A 10,594-nucleotide genomic window follows, 5' to 3' on the forward strand; every position below is an offset into this window, starting at 1 on the left:
CCCTTGTGTCCAGCTTTCTGCCCCTGTGTCCAGAATTCTGCCCGTTTCCAGCATTCTGCCCGTGTCCAGCGTTCTGCCCATGTCCAGCATTCTGCCCTTGTGTCCAGCTTTCTGCCCCTGTGTCCAGCTTTCTTCCCCTGCATCCTAGCCCCTGTGTGTCTCATTCCTGGCATCAGCCATATGTTCTCCCATCCTGCCCTAATCATATGACCTCCCCATCCTGCCCCATCTGTCTCCATCGTATCCATCCTCCCCCATGATCCTGCCCCATCTGTCTCCAGTCATGCCCCCTGTGTCTCCATTCTGCCCCATCTGTTTCCAATCCTGCCCCATCTGTCTCCAGTCATGCCCCAGTGTCTCCAGTCATGCCGCCATGTCTGTCATCCTGCCCCTTGTGTCTCCAATCATGCCCCGTTTCTCCATTCTGCCCCATGTCCAGCATCCTGCACCAGTGTCCAGCAATCTGCCAGTGTCCAGCTTTCTGCCCCTTTGTCCAGCTTTCTGCCCCATGTCCAGCATCCTGCACCAGTGTCCAGCAATCTGCCAGTGTCCAGCGTTCTGCCCCTGTGTCAAGCTTTCTGCCCCTGTGTCCAGCTTTCTGCCCCTGTATCCAGCTTTCTGCCCCTGTGTCCAGCATTCTGCCCATGTCCAGCGTTCTGCCCTTGTGTCCAGCTTTCTGCCCCTGTGTCCAGCATTCTGCCCCTGTGTCCAGCATTCTGCCCCTGTGTCCAGCATTCTGCCCGTGTCCAGCTTTCTGCCCCAATGTCCAGCGTTCTGCCTCTGTGTCCAGCTTTGTGCCCCTGTGTCCAGCATTCTGCCTCTGTGTCCAGCGTTCTGCCTCTGTGTCCAGCTTTGTGCCCCTGTGTCCAGCGTTCTGCACCTGTGTCCAGCGTTCTGCCCCGTGTCCAGCGTTCTGCCCCTGTATCCAGCGTTCTGACTCTGTGTCCAGCTTTCTGCCCGTGTCCAGCGTTCTGCCCATGTGTCCAGCATTCTGCCTCTGTGTCCAGCATTGTGCCCCTGTGTCCAGCGTTCTGTTCGTGTCCAGCGTTCTGCCTCTGTGTCCAGCATTGTGCCCCTGTGTCCAGCGTTCTGCCCGTGTCCAGCGTTCTGTCTCTGTGTCCAGCTTTGTGTCTCTGTGTCCAGCTTTGTGCCCCTGTGTCCAGCTTTGTGCCCCTGTGTCCAGCTTTGTGCCCCTGTGTCCAGCGTTCTGCCTCTGTGTCCAGATTTGTGCCCCTGTGTCCAGCGTTCTGTTCGTGTCCAGCGTTCTGCCTCTGTGTCCAGCTTTGTGCCCCTGTGTCCAGCGTTCTGCCCGTGTCCAGCGTTCTGCCTCTGTGTCCAGCTTTGTGTCTCTGTGTCCAGCTTTGTGCCCCTGTGTCCAGCTTTGTGCCCCTGTGTCCAGCTTTGTGCCCCTGTGTCCAGCTTTGTGCCCGTGTCCAGCTTTGTGCCCCTGTGTCCAGCGTTCTGCCCGTGTCCAGCGTTCTGCCCCTGTGTCCAGCGTTCTGCCCCTGTGTCCAGCATTCTGCCCCTGTGTCCAGCATTCTGCCTCTGTGTCCAGCGTTCTGCCTCTGTGTCCAGCTTTGTGCCCCGGTGTCCAGCGTCCTGCCCCTGTGTCCAGCGTTCTGCCCCTGTGTCCAGCGTTCTGCCCCTGTGTCCAGTGTTCTGCCCTGTGTCCAGCTTTCTGCCCCTGTATCCAGCGTTCTGCCTCTGTGTCCAGCTTTCTGCCTGTGTCCAGCGTTCTGCCCCTGTGTCCAGCGTTCTGCTTCTGTGTCCAGCTTTCTGCCCGTGTCCAGCATTCTGCCCCTTTGTCCAGCGTTCTGCCTGTGTCCAGCTTTGTGCCCTTGTGTCCAGCTTTCTGCCCCTGTGTCCAGAATTCTGCCCGTTTCCAGCATTCTGCCCGTGTCCAGCGTTCTGCCCATGTCCAGCATTCTGCCCTTGTGTCCAGCTTTCTGCCCCTGTGTCCAGCTTTCTTCCCCTGCATCCTAGCCCCTGTGTGTCTCATTCCTGGCATCAGCCATATGTTCTCCCATCCTGCCCTAATCATATGACCTCCCCATCCTGCCCCATCTGTCTCCATCGTATCCATCCTCCCCCATGATCCTGCCCCATCTGTCTCCAGTCATGCCCCCTGTGTCTCCATTCTGCCCCATCTGTTTCCAATCCTGCCCCATCTGTCTCCAGTCATGCCCCAGTGTCTCCAGTCATGCCGCCATGTCTGTCATCCTGCCCCTTGTGTCTCCAATCATGCCCCGTTTCTCCATTCTGCCCCATGTCCAGCATCCTGCACCAGTGTCCAGCAATCTGCCAGTGTCCAGCTTTCTGCCCCTTTGTCCAGCTTTCTGCCCCTGTGTCCAGCATTCTGCCCGTTTCCAGCATTCTGCCCCTGTGTCCAGCGTTCTTCCCATGTCCAGCGTTCTGCCCTTTTGTCCAGCTTTCTGCCCCTGTGTCCAGCTTTCTGCCCCTGTATCCAGCTTTCTGCCCCTGTGTCCAGCATTCTGCCCGTGTCCAGCGTTCTGCCCTTGTGTCCAGCTTTCTGCCCCTGTGTCCAGCATTCTGCCCCTGTGTCCAGCATTCTGCCCCTGTGTCCAGCATTCTGCCCGTGTCCAGCTTTCTGCCTCAATGTCCAGCTTTCTGCCCGTGTCCAGCATTCGGTCCCAATGTCCAGCTTTCTGCATCAGTGTCCAGCATTCTGCCCCAATGTCCAGCTTTCTGCCCCTGTGTCCAGCGTTCTGCCCCTGTGTCCAGCATTCTGCCCCTGTGTCCAGCATTCTGCCCCTGTGTCCAGCATTCTGCCCCTGCATCCTAGCCCCCGTGTGTCTCATTCCTGGCATCAGCCATATGTTCTCCCATCCTGCCCTAATGAGTATCCATTCTGCCCCATTTGATCTCCCCATCCTGCCCCATCTGTCTCCATTGTATCCATCCTCCCCCATGATCCTGTCCCATCTGTCTCCAATCCTGCCTCCAGTGTCTCCAAAAATGCCTGTATCACCATTCTGCCCAGTCTCCAATCATGCCCCCATGTCTGCAATCATACCCCCTGTGTCTTCATTCTGCCCCATCTGTTTCCAATCCAGCCCCATCTGTCTCCAGTCATGCCCCAGTGTCTCCAGTCATGCCTCCATGTCTGTCATCCTGCCCCCTGTGTCTCCAATCATGCCCCGTTTCTCCATTCTGCCCCATGTCCAGCATTCTGCACCAGTGTCCAGCAATCTGCCAGTGTCCAGCTTTCTGCCCCTTTGTCCAGCTTTCTGCCCCTGTGTCCAGCATTCTGCCCGTTTCCAGCATTCTGCCCCTGTGTCCAGCGTTCTGCCCATGTCCAGCATTCTGCCCTTGTGTCCAGCTTTCTGCCCCTGTGTCCAGCTTTCTGCCCCTGTATCCAGCTTTCTGCCCCTGTGTCCAGCATTCTGCCCGTGTCCAGCGTTCTGCCCTTGTGTCCAGCTTTCTGCCCCTGTGTCCAGCATTCTGCCCCTGTGTCCAGCATTCTGCCCCTGTGTACAGCATTCTGCCCGTGTCCAGCTTTCTGCCCCAATGTCCAGCTTTCTGCCCGTGTCCAGCATTCAGTCCCAATGTCCAGCTTTCTGCATCAGTGTCCAGCATTCTGCCCCAATGTCCAGCTTTCTGCCCCTGTGTCCAGCGTTCTGCCCCTGTGTCAAGCATTCTGCCCCTGTGTCCAGCATTCTGCCCCTATGTCCAGCGGTCTGCCTCTGTGTCCAGAGTTCTGCCTCTGTGTCCAGCTTTGTGCCCCTGTGTCCAGCATTCTGCCCCTGTGTCCAGCGTTCTGCTCCTGTGTCCAGCGTTCTGCCCCGTGTCCAGCGTTCTGCCCCTGTATCCAGCGTTCTGCCTCTGTGTCCAGCTTTCTGCCCGTGTCCAGCGTTCTGCCCCTGTGTCCAGCGTTCTGCTTCTGTGTCCAGCTTTCTGCCCGTGTCCAGCGTTCTGCCTCTGTGTCCAGCTTTGTGCCCGTGTCCAGCGTTCTGTTCGTGTCCAGCGTTCTGCCTCTGTGTCCAGCTTTGTGCCCCTGTGTCCAGCTTTGTGCCCCTGTGTCCAGCTTTGTGCCCCTGTGTCCAGCTTTGTGCCCGTGTCCAGCTTTTGTGCCCCTGGGTCCAGCTTTGTGTCCCTGTGTCCAGATTTGTGCCCCTGTGTCCAGCGTTCTGCCCCTGTGTCCAGCGTTCTGCCCCTGTGTCCAGCATTCTGCCCCTGTGTCCCGCTTTGTGCCCCTATGTCCAGCGTTCTGCCCCTGTGTCCAGCATTCTGCCCCTGTGTCCAGCATTCTGCCCCTGTGTCCAGCGTTGTGCCCCTGTGTCCAGCGCTCTGCCCCTGTGTCCAGCGTTCTGCCCCTGTGTCCAGTATTCTGCCCCTGTGTCCAGCGTTCTGCCCCTGTATCCAGCGTTCTGCCTCTGTGTCCAGCTTTCTACCTGTGTCCAGCGTTCTGCCCCTGTGTCCAGCGTTCTGCTTCTGTGTCCAGCTTTCTGCCCGTGTCCAGCGTTCTGCCCCTGTGTCCAGCGTTCTGCCTCTGTGTCCAGCTTTGTGCCCCTGTGTCCTGCGTTCTGCCTCTGTGTCCAGCGTTCTGCCTCTGTGTCCAGCTTTGTGCCCCTGTGTCCTGCGTTCTGCCTCTGTGTCCAGCGTTCTGCCTCTGTGTCCAGCTTTGTGCCCCTGTGTCCAGCGTTCTGCCCCTGTGTCCAGCGTTCTGCCCCTGTGTCCAGCGTTCTGCCTCTGTGTCCAGCTTTGTGTCTCTGTGTCCAGCTTTGTGCCCCTGTGTCCAGCTTTCTGCCCCTGTGTCCAGCTTTGTGCCCGAGTCCAGCTTTTGTGCCCCTGTGTCCAGCTTTGTGTCCCTGTGTCCAGCTTTGTGCCCCTGTATCCAGCGTTCTGCCTCTGTGTCCAGCTGTCTACCTGTGTCCAGCGTTCTGCCCCTGCGTCCAGCGTTCTGCTTCTGTGTCCAGCGTTCTGCCCCTGTGTCCAGCGTTCTGCCCCTGTGTCCAGCGTTCTGCCTCTGTGTCCAGCTTTGTGCCCCTGTTTCCAGCGTTCTGCCTCTGTGTCCAGCGTTCTGCCTCTGTGTCCAGCTTTGTGCCCCTGTGTCCAGTGTTCTGCCCCTGTGTCCAGCGTTATTCCCCTGTGTCCAGCGTTCTGCCCCGTGTCCAGCGTCCAGCGTTCTGCCCCTGTATCCAGCGTTCTGCCTCTGTGTCCAGCTTTCTGCCCGTGTCCAGCGTTCTGCCCCTGTGTCCAGCGTTCTGCCTCTGTGTCCAGCGTTCTGCCTCTGTGTCCAGCTCTGTGCCCCTGTGTCCAGCGTTCTGCCCCTGTGTCCAGCGTTCTGCCCCTGTGTCCAGCGTTCTGCCCCGTGTCCAGCGTTCTGCCCCTGTGTCCAGCGTTCTGCCTCTGTGTCCAGCTTTGTGTCTCTGTGTCCAGCTTTGTGCCCCTGTGTCCAGCTTTGTGTTCCCCTGTGTCCAGCTTTGTGCCCGTGTCCAGCTTTTGTGCCCCTGTGTCCAGCTTTGTGTCCCTGTGTCCAGCTTTGTGCCCCTGTATCCAGCTTTCTGCCCGTGTCCAGCGTTCTGCCCCTGTGTCCCGCTTTGTGCCCCTATGTCCAGCATTCTGCCCCTGTGTCCAGCATTCTGCCCGTGTCCAGCATTCTGCCTCTGTGTCCAGCGTTCTGCCTCTGTGTCCAGCTTTGTGCCCCTGTGTCCAGCGTTCTGCCCCTGTGTCCAGCGTTCTGCCCCTGTGTCCAGCGTTCTGCCCCTGTGTCCAGCGTTCTGCCCTGTGTCCAGCGTTCTGTCCCTGTATTCAGCATTCTGCCTCTGTGTCCAGCTTTCTACCTGTGTCCAGCGTTCTGCCCCTGCATCCAGCGTTCTGCTTGTGTCCAGCTTTCTGCCCGTGTCCAGCGTTCTGCCCCTGTGTCCAGCGTTCTGCCTCTGTGTCAAGCTTTGTGCCCCTGTGTCCAGCGTTCTGCCCCTGTGTCCAGCGTTCTGCCCCTGTGTCCAGCATTCTGCCCCATGTCCAGCGTTCTGCCCCTGTATCCAGCGTTCTGCCTCTGTTTCCAGCTTTCTGCCCGTGTCCAGCGTTCTGCCCATGTGTCCATGGTTCTGCTTCTGTGTCCAGCTTTCTGCCCGTGTCCAGCATTCTGCCTCTGTGTCCATCTTTGTGCCCCTGTGTCCAGCGTTCTGCCTCTGTGTCCAGCATTGTGCCCCTGTGTCCAGCGTTCTGTTCGTGTCCAGCGTTCTGCTTGTGTCCAGCATTGTGCCCCTGTGTCCAGCGTTCTGCCCGTGTCCAGCGTTCTGCCTCTGTGTCCAACTTTGTGTCTCTGTGTCCAGCTTTGTGCCCCTGTGTCCAGCTTTGTGCCCCTGTGTCCAGCTTTGTGCCCTTGTGTCCAGCGTTCTGCCTCTGTGTCCAGCTTTGTGTCTCTGTGTCCAGCTTTGTGCCCCTGTGTCCAGCTTTGTGCCCCTGTGTCCAGCTTTGTGCCCTTGTGTCCAGCGTTCTGCCTCTGTGTCCAGCTTTGTGCCCCTGTGTCCAGCGTTCTGTTCGTGTCCAACGTTCTGCCTCTGTGTCCAGCTTTGTGCCCCTGTATCCAGCGTTCTGCCCGTGTCCAGCGTTCTGCCTCTGTGTCCAGCTTTGTGTCTCTGTGTCCAGCTTTGTGCCCCTGTGTCCAGCGTTCTGCCCCTGTGTCCAGCGTTCTGCCCCTGTGTCCAGCGTTCTGCCTCTGTGTCCAGCTTTGTGTCTCTGTGTCCAGCTTTGTGCCCCTGTGTCCAGCTTTCTGCCCCTGTGTCCAGCTTTGTGCCCGAGTCCAGCTTTTGTGCCCCTGTGTCCAGCTTTGTGTCCCTGTGTCCAGCTTTGTGCCCCTGTATCCAGCGTTCTGCCTCTGTGTCCAGCTGTCTACCTGTGTCCAGCGTTCTGCCCCTGCGTCCAGCGTTCTGCTTCTGTGTCCAGCGTTCTGCCCCTGTGTCCAGCGTTCTGCCCCTGTGTCCAGCGTTCTGCCTCTGTGTCCAGCTTTGTGCCCCTGTTTCCAGCGTTCTGCCTCTGTGTCCAGCGTTCTGCCTCTGTGTCCAGCTTTGTGCCCCTGTGTCCAGTGTTCTGCCCCTGTGTCCAGCGTTATTCCCCTGTGTCCAGCGTTCTGCCCCGTGTCCAGCGTCCAGCGTTCTGCCCCTGTATCCAGCGTTCTGCCTCTGTGTCCAGCTTTCTGCCCGTGTCCAGCGTTCTGCCCCTGTGTCCAGCGTTCTGCCTCTGTGTCCAGCGTTCTGCCTCTGTGTCCAGCTCTGTGCCCCTGTGTCCAGCGTTCTGCCCCTGTGTCCAGCGTTCTGCCCCTGTGTCCAGCGTTCTGCCCCGTGTCCAGCGTTCTGCCCCTGTGTCCAGCGTTCTGCCTCTGTGTCCAGCTTTGTGTCTCTGTGTCCAGCTTTGTGCCCCTGTGTCCAGCTTTGTGTTCCCCTGTGTCCAGCTTTGTGCCCGTGTCCAGCTTTTGTGCCCCTGTGTCCAGCTTTGTGTCCCTGTGTCCAGCTTTGTGCCCCTGTATCCAGCTTTCTGCCCGTGTCCAGCGTTCTGCCCCTGTGTCCCGCTTTGTGCCCCTATGTCCAGAATTCTGCCCCTGTGTCCAGCATTCTGCCCGTGTCCAGCATTCTGCCTCTGTGTCCAGCGTTCTGCCTCTGTGTCCAGCTTTGTGCCCCTGTGTCCAGCGTTCTGCCCCTGTGTCCAGCGTTCTGCCCCTGTGTCCAGCGTTCTGCCCCTGTGTCCAGCGTTCTGCCCCTGTGTCCAGCGTTCTGCCCTGTGTCCAGCGTTCTGTCCCTGTATTCAGCATTCTGCCTCTGTGTCCAGCTTTCTACCTGTGTCCAGCGTTCTGCCCCTGCATCCAGCGTTCTGCTTGTGTCCAGCTTTCTGCCCGTGTCCAGCGTTCTGCCCCTGTGTCCAGCGTTCTGCCTCTGTGTCAAGCTTTGTGCCCCTGTGTCCAGCGTTCTGCCCCTGTGTCCAGCGTTCTGCCCCTGTGTCCAGCATTCTGCCCCATGTCCAGCGTTCTGCCCCTGTATCCAGCGTTCTGCCTCTGTTTCCAGCTTTCTGCCCGTGTCCAGCGTTCTGCCCATGTGTCCATGGTTCTGCTTCTGTGTCCAGCTTTCTGCCCGTGTCCAGCATTCTGCCTCTGTGTCCATCTTTGTGCCCCTGTGTCCAGCGTTCTGCCTCTGTGTCCAGCATTGTGCCCCTGTGTCCAGCGTTCTGTTCGTGTCCAGCGTTCTGCTTGTGTCCAGCATTGTGCCCCTGTGTCCAGCGTTCTGCCCGTGTCCAGCGTTCTGCCTCTGTGTCCAACTTTGTGTCTCTGTGTCCAGCTTTGTGCCCCTGTGTCCAGCTTTGTGCCCCTGTGTCCAGCTTTGTGCCCTTGTGTCCAGCGTTCTGCCTCTGTGTCCAGCTTTGTGTCTCTGTGTCCAGCTTTGTGCCCGTGTCCAGCTTTGTGCCCCTGTGTCCAAGCTTTGTGCCCTTGTGTCCAGCGTTCTGCCTCTGTGTCCAGCTTTGTGCCCCTGTGTCCAGCGTTCTGTTCGTGTCCAGCGTTCTGCCTCTGTGTCCAGCTTTGTGCCCCTGTATCCAGCGTTCTGCCCGTGTCCAGCGTTCTGCCTCTGTGTCCAGCTTTGTGTCTCTGTGTCCAGCTTTGTGCCCCTGTGTCCAGCTTTGTGCCTCTGTGTCCAGCTTTGTGCCCCTGTGTCCATCTTTGTGCCCCTCTGTCCAGCTTTGTGCCCCTGTGTCCAGCTTTGTGCCCCTGTGTCCAGCGTTCTGCCCGTGTCCAGCGTTCTGCCCCTGTGTCCAGCGTTCTGCCCCTGTGTCCCGCTTTGTGCCCCTATGTCCAGCGTTCTGCCCGTGTCCAGCATTCTGCCCCCTGTGTCCAGCATTCTGCCCCTGTGTCCAGCATTCTGCCCCTGTTTCCAGCATTCTGCCCCTGTGTCTAGCATTCTGCCTGTGTCCAGCGTTCTGCCTCTGTGTCCAGCTTTGTGCCCCTGTGTCCAGCGTTCTGCCTCTGTGTCCAGCTTTGTGTCTCTGTGTCCAGCTTTGTGCCCGTGTCCAGCTTTGTGCCCCTGTGTCCAGCTTTGTGCCCCTGTGTCCAGCTTTGTGCCCGTGTCCAGCTTTGTGCCCCTGTGTCCAGCTTTGTGCCCCTGTGTCCAGCTTTGTGCCCCTGTGTCCAGCGTTCTGCCCCTGTGTCCAGCGTTCTGCCCCTGTGTCCAGCGTTCTGCCCCTGTGTCCAGCTTTGTTCCCCTATGTCCAGCGTTCTGCCCCTGTGTCCAGCATTCTGCTCCTGTGTCCAGCATTCTGCCCCTGTGTCCAGCTTTCTGCCCCTGTGTCCAGCATTCTGCCCTGGGTCCCCCGGATCGCTGCTCTCAATAAAAAAACAAAACAAAACAAGTTCTGCTTACCTGCCGCTCTCCTGCTGTCTCCACGCAGCTGAAGCATGCACTCGCCGGCGACTGACAATGACATCAGACGCCGGCGACATGCACGCTGCGACTGACGTCAGCTGCCAGCCTCAGATTGGCTGGCGGCTGTTAACTATTGCGTTAAATAGCTGCAGCGCCGCTAAGGGCCCGGTTTAGCCTGCGGATGCCGGTAAGGGCCCGGTGAGCAGATGATACGGGGCCCGATGTGGGCCCCCTCTGCCCACCGGGCCCCATACGCCAGTCATGGCTGTAATGCCCTGATGGCGGCCCTGCTGACTATCAACCACATTCGGATCCTTCAGACAGAACCTGAAAATCCACCTCTTCAAGAAAGCTTACAGCCTGCACTGACTCCGCTGCCTCCTCACCAACACCGGAGCTGCCACAACTCCCAACCTATTGTCTCCTTCCCCACCGTCCTGTAGAATGTAAGCTCCCAAGGGCAGGGTCCTCGCCCCGCTATATCAGTCTGTAATTGTTAGTTTGCTTACTGTAAGTGATGTCTGTAATTTGTATGTAACCTCTCCTGATGTATAGGACCATGGAATCAATGGTGCTATGTAAATAAATAATAATAATAATAATAATCAATGCTACATGTCAAGGTGGTCATACATATACAATTGCTGATTCTAATAACAGTTTCCAATTCTCCCATATACATAGAAGCTCACATTGACTGTTTATGTGTTTTCAGTAGGGAAAGAGAAGTAAGTCTGTGCTAGACAGCTCTGGCAACGGCTTATCTCATGAAGTACAAAAGGGTAGAGTGATTGATTGAATTTGAATTGCCAACATTGGTGGATTTGGCTCTCTTTATTGTGCACGGTACCTTTATAGAAAAAGTTCAATTTGGCACCTGAGACTCAGTGAGATTATTCATATACTGTAGTTAAATCTGGTAAAACATTTCAAAACTTATGCAGAATGTGAAACTGAAAAAATACCAGAATATGACATTAAAAGGCCTGGATCTTACATTGCTAAACATACTATGCAATAAATCATATGTCTCAAATGTCAAATGGTCATGAGGGCAAAGCCTGCCATGCACAATAACGGGCCGTCAATGGAACAATGGTTCAGATGGTAAACGGCTCTACCATACAAAGAAGCGCTTGTTTGGCTGAGTACTCCTGTGTCCTCTATGAGTGAGCCGATGCCAGACATGTCTGGCGGCAGCAAATTTTCGGGAGTCAGTATGA

This window comes from Ranitomeya variabilis, chromosome 6 (genome assembly GCF_051348905.1).
Source record: "Ranitomeya variabilis isolate aRanVar5 chromosome 6, aRanVar5.hap1, whole genome shotgun sequence".
Lineage (NCBI taxonomy): Eukaryota > Metazoa > Chordata > Amphibia > Anura > Dendrobatidae > Ranitomeya > Ranitomeya variabilis.